At 40.1% G+C, this 16,850-nt stretch overlaps 1 long non-coding RNA gene across 1 annotated transcript; it reads left to right on the plus strand.

Moving 5' to 3' along the window:
* The first annotated feature begins 6 nt into the window (after positions 1–6).
* Positions 7–2,204, plus strand: LOC120592994 (uncharacterized). Its single transcript, XR_005650278.1, has 2 exons — positions 7–190; positions 1,310–2,204. It is a non-coding gene; the product is annotated as an uncharacterized LOC120592994 (long non-coding RNA).
* The last annotated feature ends 14,646 nt before the right edge of the window (positions 2,205–16,850 follow it).

The raw sequence follows: 16,850 nt of genomic DNA on the forward strand, positions 1-16,850 counted from the left end.
GGGTGGGGCGGGGCGAGAACAATGCCAACCTTCTCGCCCCGCCCTCGCCCCGCCCTCGCCCCGCCCTCTTCTTGTCCTCTTGGTGGGCTCGCACCTGCCCAGGATCCCGAGCCGTGATCGCTGGAGCTGTTGCAGAAAAACTTCGGAGACGTTCCTGCTTTCTTCTGTACAAAGGTGTACATCTCTCCAGGTACCCTGCCCTCCCCACCTTATGAAGTCCATATAGTCATTTCTATATTATATAGATCAGAAAACTGAGGCTCAAAAGTGACATCATTTCTCAAAGATATTAGCCGACTTTCAGAGAAATTATATATGTCTCTTCTTCCATTTAACCTGCATAAAGTTAAACTATTATAAAATCATGGAATGTCAGCATAGATCCTTAGAGATCTATTATAACATCATAGACGATTGGCTTTTATGAAATCATAGAATATCAGCATTGAAATAGTCTAACTTTTTACCATTGGAGAAATTGAAGGACAGAGGGGAAATGACCCGACCACAACTGTCACACAGCCTATTCGTAGCGCGTGGTCGTAGAATTTGAGATTTTTTTCTTTTAGTCTGATGTTTCTGCATTTTATCAGATTCTCCCTCTGTGTTGGTAATTCCATGGAAGGTATTGCTGGCAGAAGTACCTAGAATTGTGATTCATAATCTTTCCCCACCCCTACTGCCATCCTGGGAATTTATTTAAAGTAACCATCTGTGCAACACTGGGTGAAATAGGCCAGAAGCCTTGGGAGCTGTCTAGGTCTTTGAGAGTCCCAAGGAGAAAAAAAAAACCCTCACACACATTCCCCAAGTTATTCTGTCTGTGTCTGGGTGTGAATAAAAGATCCCAGGGAGGACTTTGATAAGAGAGAGGGAAAGAGCTCAAGGCTCTAGGGTGTCAGGATATGTGGGTATTGGGGTTGGGAGTGCTGTGGTGTCATGAGAAGTGTTTCTAAGGAGCACAGGGAAAGGCAGAAGTGTGAAGCCCTAGGAACAATATCAGAACTATGCTGTATTTAAATTAATCTAGGGCCTTTTTAAATTAATCTAGGGCCAGCAGAGGTAGTGGTGTCCCCTATAGCCACCCAGCCTCTCTCCATGCAGTGCCTATGCTGGAGTTATACAGGTGGGAAAAAAGGAGGTTTCAGAAATTAAGCAAATTGCTTCCTGTTGTGGGTCGAATTATGTCCCCCTAAAATTGAGCTATGTTGAAGTTCTAACTTCCATTACCTCAGAATGTAACCTTATTTGGAAATAGGGCCATTGCAGATCTAATTAGTTAAATTAATATAAGTTCATACTGGAGTAGGATGGGCTCCTAATCAAATATGACTAGTGTCCCTCTCAGAAGATGGCCATGTGAAGATAGACAAGGAGGATGCCATGTGATGACAGAGGATTGAAGTGATGCATCTACAAGCCAAGAAATGTTTGGGGGCTACCCAAAGCTGGAAGAGACATGAAACAAATTCTCCTTTAGAACTCTCAGAACCAACCCTGTCGATACATTCATTTTGGACTTCTAGCCTCCAGAACTGTGAAACATTAAATTTCTGTTGTTTAAAGCTATCCAGTTTATGATACTTTGTTATGGCAGCCCTGTACACCTCCTCCCTTTCCATTCCTACCCCTAGTCTCGAACTTCCTCATCACCAGGCTTTTCCCCACTACCTTTTCGTGATCAGGCCTCGTCATCATCCTTATGACAGGCCAGAGTAAAGCAGGAAAGTCCACCCAGAACTGGCTCCTCCAGCAGACCAGCTCCCTGTGGATTCACAAACCACTAGATATGGAAGAGATCTGATTAATTCCATCAAGTAGCTATCCAGCCTCTCCTCCAACAACTCTGGTGGTCAAGAGTTCACCACCCCACAATGCTGCTCATTTTATCTTTAGACAGCTCTAGATTGAGCTGACACCTGGTTCCCAGCAGTGTCTGGCCACTGGCGTAGAGGATGGGAAGAGAGAATGTGGATGGGAGAAGGGCTGTCTCTACGCTACTCCGATGTCAGTAATATTACTCGAGTTTCTTATCTCTGGGCCCCATATATCTCATCTCCCTTAACAGAGCCTCTATGCCTCAGGGAGCAACACTCAGTTCATTGTCCTTAGAACTTTGCTCCGCAGAAACAACTTCAGGGTTCCTGAAAATGATTGTTTTCATTGTCTGGCCCCCAGCCTATAGCTGAATTCCTGGCATACAACAGGGCCTCGGTAAAGGAATGAATACTGAATGGAGATAATAGAGGGGGAGGTGAGCAGGAAGGGCAGAAGAGCAACAACTTTGCAAGTCTGAGCTGCATGTGTTTTCCAGAGATTTTCCCAGGCAGAGGCCTCCACAGCTACACCTTGGCACCATTCTCTACTGGCCCATCCTGTGTTCCTAGCCACAGATTTCCCACTGCCCAGTAGATCTGATATCATACCCTGACAGCCATGCCCAGCCCCTGGAGCAGAGAGAGGGTTCTCATTGAAGGAGAAGCTGGAAGGTCACCTCCCTTCCTGAGTCCTTTTTACCACAGGTTCCAACACTTGCCTACCCTGCAGGAGCTCAGGTCAGCGGTGGTAATCCTGTTTTCAAGGGGATACATAAAACTTACCTTCATATTCTAAATTATTGGGCAGATTTGCTTTGTTCTTGCTTGTGTCCAGCAGTCACCTCCCTGGACCTAACTGTGACTGGGCCCTTAATTAAGCACTGCTTTGCTTTGAGACCTTATAATGAAAAGGGCTGCCACAGTATGACATAATATGTTTAATTATAGTTATTATAAAGCATTGGAACAGGAGGTGATAAAGAGTTCTCTGAAGAAGCTTGAAAAAATATTTCCCTCATCAAAAGTCAAACTTTTGCCTCTTGTATTATTTCTTCCACTCCCAACCCCACTCAGAGTGAATGCAGATGAAGGGAACGTTCTTAATATTTTAAAACATAATGAAATATTAGTTTGACTACAAGACTGTGAGTGTCAGTCCAGCTTTTTCTTATATTATAGTGTAATTGAACCACACTATTCCTCACTGTGGCCCAAAGATTTCCAAATGCCTCTAAACAGAGCTCTTTTTCCATGCTTCGGCTGAGATCTGCTTTTGTAGGAAGTCATCTGGACCAAATAGCTCAAGTACTGAATTTTGCTGTATTTGTTGTATTTCCTGTGTGTCCACGGTTTGACTGCCAAGAGATAGATTGTGGATAAAATCTTCCATTTTGCTTTCAGTTTCTGAAGGCAGCTATTGAGCTCAAGGCAAATGATATATTTAAAAATACACACATGTTTAAGGATTATCTGACAATTATTTCTGCTCTCTTTTGGAAAACTTCATCAATAGTTGCCTGATTCAGTGCTACATATGGGGGGAGAAGAGACACTTTTGATGTACCCTTTACGTGGCTGAGCCAGTTGGCTCTGTGCTCATCGGAATAGGCTACTAAGGTCAGCACCACTTAGCTTCTCACCGAGAACAGAATTCCAAAGCTGGAAATCGCTTCTGTGGCTGGCTCCACCCAGACTGCCTAAGTCATCAATGAGGGTTCACTAAGCAGAGATGTGATTGTGGCCACCCCTCAATCTCTGAAAAAATACTCAAAGATTGTCACTTAATGACCAGCGAGTCAGCAGCAGCTCTTTCCTTGCAAAGAATAGCACTTCGTTCTTTTCTTTTTCAGGTAATCCCTCCATTGGACAAGAAAACCACAGATTTCATAGTACATGGTAGAAATTCATGGTAACAGGGGCAAGATTATTTAAACAAAATACGAAAAGTATTAAAAAGTGAGAGAGAAAGCCAAGAACAAAGGTTAATCATTTTCTGCTTACAAAATGGCTTTGATTTGTAACTAATGGAACTCTCAGCTCTTTCTCTTCTCTTCAAAGATATCTACCAGAAGGATTCCGTGGCCTCACCACAAATGCCTCCAAGTTGCCAAAATACTTTTCTGGAGAGACTGCACACCTGCTGGGTACACAAAGCTTTAATTAGTTCCTAAGTGTTTCCCAACCCTTTAAAAACCCTAGTTAAATCAAAGGAAGCTAGAGAAGTACTTATTTTTTTCAAAACCTATCAGACCAAATTAAAAAAAAAAAGGAAAGAAGAAAGCAAGATAAGTAGTGTGAAGAGACTTGGAATGGTGAGTAGGCGATGTGCTTTTTTTTCTTGGCTAAACAACAATTTATCTTGTGCCTGCCAGAAATCACTCAGTTTTCTGTGACTATAAGTTTTCCGTAAGTGTCAGCTGGTCTGGTTTGTTAATTATTACAAGAAGCAAGCGATGCCATGTATTATAATTTCATTGTGCTAATTTTGCCAAATTCTATTGCATTTTATTGTTCTGTAAACTCATAATGGAATAAAGAATGTAGGCTTAGATTCAGAATACATGTGATATTAAAGCCTGAATTGTCATTGTTTAAAATAGGGAGACATTTTACTTTAATAACTGTATTTATGTCGCTTGCATTGGTTCTAGTTTGAAATTGCTCAGATATGTAATATTATTGGCCCAGGGACCAATCTCCCTTTTCTCTACTGTCCATTTGTCTTCATACTGCTCTCATACAACAACAACAACAACACAAATAGGTCACATAATGACCCTTAATTTATAAGTTCAGTTCCACTTCACCAGGCACAGTTAGGCACCTTTCTAATTGTCTTTTGTTCCAAGAACTCAATCTTCAGTGACTGTTTGTTGCATAGGATAAAAGTCCAAACTCCTTGGGCCTTGAAAATTTGGTTCCATCTGTTTTTCTAAGCTCCCTATCTTATCATATCCATTTCCTTTCTCCCTGGTGTGGTTCTTCACACCAGTCAAACAACCCTTCTAAGGTGAGGGAGAGCACCCTGTGTTTCTTTCTTCTTCTTCTTCTTCTTCTTCTTCTTTTTTTTAATGCCTTTATTAATCCATGTGAAATGACATCCCTTATTTTTGTACTGGAATTATCTCAGATCAAAGATGACCTGCTTCCCCACTCCACTCAGGCAGAGTTAGTCTTTGGCTCCACTGAGATCCTGAGAAATGATTTGTATTCCTCTATCTCATAGTATCATAATTCTCTAAGTGTCTGTCTGTCCCATCGTGGCCTTTTTAGGAGCAGGTACATTTGTCATAACTCCTCGAGAGCATAACTTTTTGAATGTAGTGTTTGTCCATGAGAACCTCTTGGTTAAATGTTGGCCGAATCAGTGAATAAATGAGTAAACTGCTCTGAAATTTTCTCCCCAAATAATGGTGCCCTTAAAAATATCAGTTTCTTGGAAAATGACCTGATTATATATCTTGTTCTACATGGCAGAGTGAAGTATTAACAGTTATAATGCTGGAAAGGAAATAATAGAAATAAGAAAGACTGCTGAATAAGGTAGAAAAGGCATTAAAAGAGGACGTTTTGTTAACGGTCAGTCACAAACCTTTCTTGAGGGCTTGCTATGTGACAGGCCCTTTTCTAGGTCCCAACTATTGCTTGGTTTAATAAGTTGAAATACAGCAGGTATTTTCTTTCTTTTCATTTTAAATTCAGAATGCTTACTTAAAAAATTGTTTGTTATTAGGCAGACAGACAAACGGACACACGCTCACATGCACATACACACATATATGCACACACATCTAGTTTTAATTAGGTCTCTCCAAACTCTGGGTCTGTACTCTGAGAGAGCAATGTTGCTGTTTTCGTGAAATACATTTTCCTATTCTTGTCAGTCAGATGTTCTTATGAAGTGGGCCTGTGCTTTGCATAGGATTCCAGACCCTCTCTGTTCTCCCGTGGCTGAGGCATGTGGGGTTAGGGGGAATTCTTCAGCAGGAACCATGAAGTTTTCACGAGAGCAATTGTCTAATTGTTTTCTCCCCATGGACTGGAAGTCAGGAGAAAGCAAGGTAAGGGAGACTGCAGAGAAAAGCTCATGCTTGGGAAATCAGCAGCAGGGCCATGTGGGTTGGTGGAATGTGCAAACATTCTCACCTATGAGACATACAGTAGAAAATGCTGAAGGTTTCCAATAATCTTTTTTTATGTCTCCTATCAGGAACTTTCTAGGGCACAAAAGAATTTGCTTCTCACTGTTTCTCATATATGGGGTTTTCTCGGTAGTGTCTTGAACAGAATTAAAATAAAAATAAAGCCAAAGTGAAAATGAGCTTTGCCCCTAGAATTTTTTTTTAGTTGTGGCCCCAGTAGTGTTTTTAACTAACTAGAATGTTTTTTTCTAATTGCCTGTCATTAGTGGTTACGTACACGGAAACCCGACTCTATCTGATAGGCCCTTAGTAGATATTAATTTTATCTTAATTTTATAAAGGTCTGCCCTACTACTGATATTCCTACATTCTTAAATACACTGCTAAGCTGTGCTTATCAAAGGCAATTGCATTTATCATATTTTGGATCAGAGTCCAAGAAGCATGTTTGATTCTGTGCTAGAACTGACTTGGTGAAGAATCATGGAGCTCTATGGGTGACCATAGCTGAAACTCACTTTGCTCTTGCTGGATCCTTCCAAATAGGAAACAATGAATTAAGGCTCAGGATAAATTCCCATGGACTTTTTCAGGGTCAAAGAGAACATTAACTGCTTTTGTTTCATGTTTCTTTTCCCTCCATGGTGGAACATAGAAATAAAAAAAATTTTATACACAGTGAGCAGGAATAAAATCTTCTGGTTAATCAAGTTAGCATACATATTAAATGTGATATAATAAAATTAAGCTAATGCTAAAACAAATCTAAGCAGAATTTAGCACAAGCGTCTTTTGCTCCCCCGTCACAGGCAGTGAACTCCACTTTCAATCTTTCCAGGCTCTGGGGCCTGGCCAAATCTTTCCCTCCTGAGGCAGTTGCTTTCAGGAGCCAACTAGGCTGGCTGCGCTTCTTTCCCACCTCAGCCAGCTTTCAGAGAGATCAAATGGCGCAGTGGACAAACCCTTTCATACCCAGGGCCAGTTCCACTTACTAGGCCTCCCATCGCTGTCACTGTTAGACTCCTTGGATGGGCAGCCTCTTTCTCCACTTTAATCTTCAGGAGGCGTCTCAGTCTCTTCTCCTCAGCCCTGTCTGCCAGGCACTCCAGGCTCCATTCCTCACAAACAAACGTCTCATACTCTGGGCAACAATCAGACTATTTGATAACCAAAACAGTGTGGGCTGGTTCCAACCAAGCAGAAAGGAAAATGGCCATCATGTAAATGTGGGTTCATATAATTCATGGAGGCCTCTGCTGTACTAAGTGTTACCCCTTTAGTTTCTTGGCTCACGGCGAGGACCGAATGGCGGTCAAGCGATGGGGAACAACACTCTGGAGGCTCAGAAGAGTGGCTACTTACCAAGTTGTACTGTTGTGCTGATATGTACTTGCTGGTACAAGCCCAGCTAAGACCCCAGATGACTTTCAAGAATGTTGCCTGCATTCTTCACCTTTATAGAGTTTGGGTTTTTCTCTTCCATGCAGCTCTTACAAATCATGGCTGGCAGTTCACCCATGTGTCATGGAGCATAGGACTGGGAAAGGACGGGGCTTTCTCCTTGACTCTCAAGGCTGCTTTCTTCATCATCACTCCCCTTACCCTGGCCCACCCTCCAAGGTAAAAACTCCTTCCTGAAGCTCATGTGAGCTAGTGCGTATCCCTGTCTGTGCCTTTCAGTGGCTGCCATCTCATAAACTCCGGTCAATCTCCATATTTCATCAAGAACTTTGGCTCAGGTTTTTCTCATTTGAGAAATCTTTATTAAGAGTTCACTGTGCCAACCAGTGTGCTGTATGTACAAAGATGTGTAAGATATGATTCTTGTCCTTAAAGATAAGCTTATAGTTTAACAAAGAAATATAAAACAAAGAATTACCAGACTGGATGGTAAATGTCCAATGCACATACAGTATTTATAAGCATGGAAACATAGATGCGGAGAAATGATTGGTATATTAGTTTCCTGTGGCTGCTGTAACAAAGTACCACCAACTGAATGGCTTACAATGACAGAAATTTATTCTCTTACAGTTCTGTGGCTAGAAGTCTGGAATCAAGGTGTCAGCAGAGTCATGCTCCTTCTAAGACTCTGGGTAGAACCCTTCCTTCCTCTTCCTAGCTGCTGGTGGAAGCTGTCATTCTTTGACATTATTTAGCTTGCATCTGTATCACTCTAATCTCTGCTTCCATTGTCACATGGTGTTCTACTTGTGTGTTTCTATCTTCACATGACATTTTCTTCTTATAAGGACACAAACCATATTGGGTTAGGATCTACCCTAATGACCTCATCTTAACTTGACTATATATACAAAGACTTTATTTTCAATCTTTCCAGGCTCTGGGGCTCAGGGTTAGAACTTCAACATATCTTTGAGGTGGGGGACACAATTCAACCCATAACAGTTGGGTAGGAAGGAAAGTAAGGGAATGGCTAGAAAAGGCTGGCTGGTCAGAATTAGTGAGCTGGTAAGTTGGAGTCATCCAGGGAGAGCAGAGGAGGGAGAGGGGTCATGTCATCTGGAGTAATGTGTACAAATGGACAGAAGCCTGAGAGGATGGCATCTTTAGGAAAGTGCAAGTAGTTTTTCTGGCAGATGTAATGAATCTATGCTCAATAGTGGCAAGAGATGATCTTAAAATGTAACAGGAGCCAGGTCATGAATCTAATCAGCTTCCTGCACATACATGCCTTCACTCCTTTACTCCCCTTTTTTGGCTTGTGGCTTTCCCATCACTTTCCATATCTAGTTAGTTCCTAAGTCTACCTGATTCTGCCTCTTAAAAATCTCCTAAATCTGCCTTATCCTTTGCATCCCCTTAGTTCGGGCCCTCATGATCTCACACATTAGTACAATAGCCACCTCACTAGTACTCCCACTTTTAAGCTCACCTATCTCCTTTCCATCCTCCTCTGTTGCCAGAGCCATTGTTCAATATTATCAGGACAGTGCCCTTCCCAGGGGAAAATGTGTCAGGGCAGGTGGTAGAGGAATCCCCGCTATATAAAGAATGAGATTGCCTTAACCTGCTGCCTGAGCCTCACCAACCCCTTCCTCCTCAGTTCCTGGAATCCCCTGTAGCCTATCTGAAGGCAGAGCATTTGCTTCCCAGAGGACTCCAGCCTCTGATCTGCTCTTTAGGGAAGTTTTTTTCACAGTGAATTAATAAGTTGGTATTCCGATTTTGTTTTTTAAATGCAGATTAAATTACTTCCTAGATTTAAATCCTTCAATCACTCCCCTTCATCTTCAGATTGGAATCTGAACTCCTTGGCATGATACAAAGCTGTCAGTGACCTGAGCCTTGGCCACCTATCTAGCTTCATATTCCATGGCTCGTCCACAGACCCTTAGATCCTAGATGCTACTTAATTCTCTGATCTGACAGTCTTTTGCACGGTGTGCTGCCTCCTTGCCCTTCTATTTCTGGCTAAATCCAGCTTGTTCTTCCAAACGTGGCTCAGGACTTCCTCCTGAGTGAAACCTTCTCTGTTTCAGGCCAGGGTCAGGTGATCCTCCTCTGGGGTCCCATAATGTCCCATTCGAACCTTGATCATAGCTTCCCAAACCTATGTGGTCTCTGAATCGTAATGGTTGATTTTCTTGTTTATCTTTTCCTCTAGACTGTGAGCAATTGGAGCAGGCTCTTGGTCAGTTCTCCTAAAAGCAGTGTACCTAAAATACTTCCCTTTTGGCATAAGTGTGTGGGGTTGGGGGGGCGACCTGTGATTTTATTGCCCAATTTTTGGTGTTTTTATTTATTTTTTCTTGATGGAATTGCTGGATTTCCACAGACATTAAATGTGGGTTCTAAGGCACCTCCCTTCAAGGAGGTAGTGTTTGTAATTATTCATGATGGAGGCTGAGCAGCAAAGCCTGAACAAAGTGGGAAAGGAGAAATTAGTAGGCAGTGGAAGCAATGCTGCAGATAAGATGCTGAGATTATATAGATACACTGAAGACTACTGTCTGTGGGTGGATCCTAATTGTAAATGTTTGCGATAACTTGTTTTTAGTCACTCACAATGTTTGGTACAAATTAGTGTTTATAATTTATAGTATTTAAGTTAGCATTTCAGAATCTAGTATACTATTTAGTGATATTGAGATCTTGATTAATAGAAAATAAAAGAAAAAGAACAGCCACAGGGAATTAACAATACTCTTCATATAATGTTGCAAATCTGTCATGAACTGATTTGAAATATAAAGTCTGAGGACCTTTTGATCAAAATATTTTTTTAAAGTCTTTAAAATGCCAAAAAGATAGGAACAAATAATAGAACAGGTGTTTTGGTTTTTGTTTTTTAAAAGTACTCAAAAGAGGATTGACTTTTGAGCCAGGCTACACACCCAATCATGTGTTAATTTCACTCCTCTGTACTAGAAGTGGGGGTACAAAAATGAATAAGACAGGGTTTCTGCTCTTTAGGCCCTCACCATCTAGTGGGGGAGACAGGTTGGCCAACCAACAGCTAAGAGTCAAGGAAATAATTTAGAGTTGACACATGGAATCTGTCTTTGGAGGCAGTAATTCCAAGAACAAGAATAACTGCCTTCCTGCCAAAGCTAATATGTGAGCTGCTGGCATTCTTGGCCATAATTCAAATAATGTGTCAAACCAGTCCTTAGAGCAGATAACTAAAGACATTGCATAGATTACCAATTTTTGTCCCTTAGGCAGAAAACTACCTTACTATTTCTTGACTATCAAATTCGGTGGCTTAATGTAATGTTTTCTGGGATGCTCTATGGATTCTGTTTCTAGAAAGTACTCTACCTGAATGATTTCCTTTTATTACCCTGAAATAATAATATTCTTCATTTCAAATTGCTTTGCTTTGTGATTTTTTTTTTCAGTTTTGTGTTTAAAATTTAAGATACCATCATTCTGTATTGAAAATGGTCTCTTAGGAAGCCATGCATTTAATTGTTCTTTGTGACAACTAAAGATGCCTTTAAAATGGTGATGGAAGTGGTTACTACAACACTAGACATAATTAATGAATATCAGTTAATGATGAGGTTTATTTGAGAGCTAAGACAGAGTCTCTAAAATAGGCTATTCTTTAATAAATCGCTCATCTTCATAGAGTCTCCACTTACAGTGAATAATTCTTTTGCTGTTGGCGGGCAGTGAACTTACTTATGAGAAGATATAGCACCTTGGTTTTTATTGTTTGAAATGCAAAAAATTCTTTCTCCTTTCAGTGACAGTGATACTCCTCTATTATAATTCAAAACATGTTTCAGAAACAATGACACTTTCAAAGAAAAAGAAGAAGAAATGAATGAATGAGCTGGGGTATACTTCCTATAACATACAAAGGAAAAATGAAAACTGGACACAGATAAAACATTCAGACTCATTAAGAAATTAGAAAAGTTTCTAAATCAAAGTATTAAGTAAATATAATCAGCATTTGTCCCTCAAATGACAAGGAAGCAGCATAGTCTCATGGAAGGAGGGGAAGTATTAGAAGCTCCTCTTCTTCATGCATCCTATACTGTCTCCTCCAGGTGGCCCTAGATGCTGAGAAGGTCTCATGAAGTCAGTCAGTCTCCTGCTTCCTGATGGAGTTATACCTTAACCATATAAAATAATAACCTTAATATTAAAAATAACCAGAGTCTGAGTCCAAGAGTTTAACGTTGACCATCTTGTGTACCTGGTAGCCCTAGGGAGCAGGACGTCCTTTCTTTCATCTCTAATAACATAAAGTATCCTCAAGCTTAGCAAAAGTTGCCTCCTTAATAATTATTCCTTGAAACTAACCCCTTATGCAGTGATTATTGACTTGCCAAATATAACATTGACTTTGTACCATAGTTTTTAGTCTTATGGAGACAAAAACACTTTTCTCATAGGAGGTATTTTATTGTTTTATTTGTGAAGAAAAGGAACAAAATGAGATAAAACCCCCAAATCATTCTGTGAGTAAATTATTTCTCCGATAGAAATTAGGGTCCCACATTTGTTATGACTAGTCACAGTTTTGTTCGAGTCACTTTGCTGGGCTTCAATTTCGCCAGTTGGAAAATGAATGTACATATGAAGGGGATGATATTTCAGTGGTAAATGTGAGAACATAGAGGATGTAGCACATTGGGAAGAAATTTTAGCTGAATATGTTGAAATGCATGAATATAGGATATTTATATTTATTTGGGTTTTGTTTTCATTTTAGTGACTGATTCTTTCTGAGTCCTGGGGCATTTATTCAGCCTCTGTACTCATTCATTATTTTGTTCATTCATTTATTTGGTAAAATTTATTGAGTGTCTAATATGTGTCAGGTACTATCCTAAGCTCTTAGGATATAAGAGTGTACAAAAATATAGGGTTCTAGTCTTCTTAGAGCCTAAATTCTAGTGGGAGAGATAGACAATAAATACATAAGTAAATAAGTAAACAAGACAATTGCAGAATGTAAAAATTAGTAAGAAAGAAATAAAAAAGGTGATGGGATGAAAGGTAACTGAGGCAATCACTTTTAGGTTGATGCCTGTAGAGATGTCATCTAAGCTGAGACTGGACAAATGAAATGTCAATAACATTAGTTTCTAAGCCTGCCAAGGTAGAGAAGTTATTCATATTAACAATCCATAGGTGCAGGAATCACCCATCTAGATTGTTTCTCATGCACAGTGTACTTTGTTGACTGAATGTCATTCAGCAGAATGCCACAGATGTTAGCCTCAGTTTTGTAGATTTCCACATGATTTTCCAGTAGGGTTGGTCCTGGCCATTCCAACCACTCCCTTATTTAGGCAGGGAGTCCTCTGACTTTGTGGTGCCTGCTTGGACTAAGCTGTAGGCAAAGAATGAACATGTGCTTAACCATAGCTGAACTGCACTAAAAAGGGAGTGGCCACCTGCTTCCTCCAGCCCATTCCAGCCAGGGAGCTCCTGAACCTGTTCGTCACCTCCTGGGGTCTAAGCTGACTCACAGAGCACTGGCAGCTCTTCTGACCTGGGAGGGGTTCAGACAGAAGGCTTGAATTAAAAGCAGGTGGAGCTGGTGGCTGCCTATGTAATATGACTGGAATTTTTTTCCCCTGACTTGTCTTCCGTGCTTGAAATTCTGTTGCTAGAATTTAGCCTCCAATCCACTCAGTTTTGAAAGGTTTGTTTGGATTTTAGTCTTCGGGTCTCATTAATTTTTGGAGGAGGCTCCACTTTTTAAACATTATAATTAAGATCTGAAAAGGAACTCACAATTCTAGAAATGACAAGAGTCAGGTTATAGGTATCATTCTCTGGATCTCACCTTATCCAAAATTGCCCCACCTCTGAAATGACAAATTCATACACCCTACTCTTAGAGCTTTACTACTAGTCTTCTAATCTTCCCACTGAGTTACTCCCATTATACTGCTCTGAACCTCCTGGGGACCACTCTTGCCATGAGAAGTTCATGGTATGGTCTGACGTGAGACATATGCACATATAACTGTAACTCAAGTTAGAGAGTCACGAGTCTATGTCTGCTATCTCCCATCATTCAGCTAAAGAGAGAAAACATTACTGTGGTAGGCTGAAAATGCCTTCCTTCCTAAAGATACCAGGTCCTAATCCTTGAAACCTGTAAATGTTAAATTTGGAAAAAGAGTTTTTGCAGGTATGATTAAGCTGAGGGTCTTGAGGTGGAGAGATTATCTTGAATTATCCAGATAAGCCCTAAAAGCCATCACAAGTGTCTTTATAAGAGAGAAGCAGTAGGAGATTTCACACACATTTGTACACCCACACACATACACACACAGTCACACACACAAGGTCTTGTGACAACAGAGCAGAAAAAGATTAGAAGATTGGAGTGATGTGACCATAAACCAAGGAATGCTGAGAGCCACCAGGAGCTAAAAGATTCTCCCCTATGGCCTCCAGAGGGAACACTGCCCTGCCCGCACATTCATTCTAGCCCAGTGATATTGATTTTGGACTTCTGGTTTTCAGAACCAGGAGAGAATAAATTTCTCTTGTTTTAGACCACCAAGTTTGTGGTAATTATCAGTATCTACAGGAAATTAATGTAATTATTAAATCAATGGAAGCCGCTTGTATTTCCCAACCCACTTGCAACTTCCTGGAGGTAGTCAGAACCTTAAATCTGGTGTTACTTATTCTCTGAACTTCATTATACTTATATTAAATATGTATTATTCTGAAATAATACTCCACTTATATATAGTATCATACTGTATCCTTCTGCATATTGGTTTTTGCTTTTATCTTTCTGTATATTTTTATATATAAATGCATATATTATAAATTATATATGTTGATACATGTAGCTCTAGTCCATTTTCACTGTTGCATAGTATTCCAGTGTGTGCCTGTGTACCACAATTTTAAAATCAATTCTCTTGTTGGACATTCAGGTTGTTTCGGTTTCTCGGTCTTTCAGACAGTGACACAATTAATATTTTTTGCATATTTCTCCTTGTGCTCATGTACAAGAGAGTTTCTAGGATATTTATCAGAAAATAGAATTACTAGGTCAAAGATTGTGTCATCCTCATCTCTGCTAGATTTTGTCAAATTGCTCTGCAGAAATATTGATGTACACTTGGTGGGTTGGATTTTGACAGCCGAAGATTTCAGAAGAGGAATGATGTGTACCAAGGTGTAGAGATGGGAGACACAGGGAGTGGTAGGTTGTCAGTTCTGTCTGACAAGGCACTGGTTCTCATTTGAGGCATGAGAGTAAATCTGAATTGCTTGAGAGAATTTTTTGTGATCTTTGCGGTTCTGGGATGTCTTCCCAAGGAACTGATATATTCTCCCAGGCAATTGTGGCATGCTTTGGTTGAGAATCAGTAGACTGGTGCCTGAGAAGGAACAGAGAGAGAAGAGGCAGGAAAGCTGGGCTGGGAGGACCACTGAGAGAACTGAGATGTCAGGCAGGAGAGTACATGTCAATCAGGGGTATCAAAAGTGTCTGAGCAGAAGCCGAGCACCTACCCTTCTGCAGATATCCGGAGGCAACATTAGGGCTTCAGCACCCTTAGGTTAAGAAATTTGGAATGAAGTTTTGTGTATTTTACCATGTGTGTCGAGATTTGGCCTCTGACAGCACTTGTCTCAAGTTTCCTTCTGGTTTTCAGAACCATTGTATTATTTTATAATACAATGAGCAACTGCTCCCCTGGGTCTCTACATCATTGAAGATGCTGAAGATTTTGCTTAAGGTTGGCATTTTTATATTTTAATTATAATTATCAGCCTAGGAAAGTTCAGGAGAGTTAAATATAATACTTCAAATGCATTTATAGAATATAGCATGTTATGTGAGTATAATGCGTGTGTTCCTTTAGAAGAATGTATACATCTAAATAATGTATAGTATGAGAAAAGACATAGATATTGATTAAACAACGAAGTGTGTGTGTGTGTGTGTGTGTGTGTGTACCTTGATAAGGATTAGATGAAGGCATAAAACAACGCAAAGAGTTGGTCTTTTAAGTTTATGGCTTACTTTCCCTAGAAGGGTACAAGTACTTCCTCCTTCTTAGCAAAAAATATACTTTATTAATCAGGTACAAAAGTACAGACCTATAAATGTTTGACCTGGAAGAGTCCTTAGAGATAGATACCTTATCTAATTTGGCTCTTTCCGCGACGACATGCAGGAGAGGTGAGCTGGAGTAAGTGACGAGGCAGTCTGTGACTGGGACTAGCACTAGATCCCTTCCCAGGGCACTTTCCACCACAGTACCTCTTAACATTACCAACGGTTCAGATTACCCCATTCCGCTGGAGAATATTAGATAACTCTTGATGAGCTTATTTGAATTTCATATTTGGCATGTAGTCCAATTACTGATTTTAGCATAAAAGTTGACCATATTTAACAAATATTAAAAATTTTTAATAGTTTCTCATAATTATCAAGATAAGTGATCTTTTTTGGAAATCTTTTATAAAATAACACAGTTTAGACAACTGTGAAAGTAAAAGCTTCCTAAGTTACTTGATGTCTTGCTTCATGTCTCTCAGAAGTGTACAGAGGACCTTGTACATTGCTTTAATAACACGTCCTACATTTATAAATCAAGCCATTATCTCAGATGTATTGGGAGTGTGGTGGCATGGGAGAATAGTTCAAGAAGGTCTTGAAGTCTGAGATAATTGTTGGGAGAAGAGACTTATTCCTTTCGGACTTGACACTGGACTTGCCAGAGAATCAGATTGAACTAGAAGGACGTTTTAGGATGTAATAGCCACCCCAAACTATGTGACTTTATAATTCCAGTTTTAGGGCCTACACGACAAAACCAGTAGCAAAACTGAAAACAGGAAAAAAAAATCACCTTGTAATTCTACCATTCTAACACATTACTTGTTTTCATTTTTTCTGTTCACTTTCAGTTCTTGATTTTATGCCATCATTTCATGTAACTTTAAATACAACATAGTTAAAATGATGCATTTTAATTTTTTTTAACTGAACATTATATTGTGAACACTTTTGTCTTAGGGCTATTTTGGTTGCAAGGAACATTCATTTAGTAAAAAATGAATGTTTTAGAAAAAAGTTGTGTGTGTGTGCCCAATTTTACGGAAATCCAAGGACAGGAACCCAAGATAGCAAAATTCTACAGGAATTGGAGCTAGGACACGGAAAGCCAGCAGCTACTGAAGCTGCTCTGTTAGGGGCCTTCAGTGGGGTCTCTGCTTATCTTTGCATTTCTGTGCTGTACTCTCTTAACTTTAGTTGTGCCTTGCCAATAATAGCCCTCTCAAACTATGTGACTTTATAATTCCAGAGTTTTCAATCATCCTCTCCCTAGGTCTCTTAAAGTCAAATCCTGATTTGATCGTCCTAATTTATCTTTCCCATCCAGTTAGACCACAAAAATCAGAGGTTTCTGTTCAGACT

This window comes from Pteropus medius, unplaced genomic scaffold (assembly GCF_902729225.1).
Source record: "Pteropus medius unplaced genomic scaffold, Ma_sr-lr_union100, whole genome shotgun sequence".
In the NCBI taxonomy this organism is placed as follows: domain Eukaryota; kingdom Metazoa; phylum Chordata; class Mammalia; order Chiroptera; family Pteropodidae; genus Pteropus; species Pteropus medius.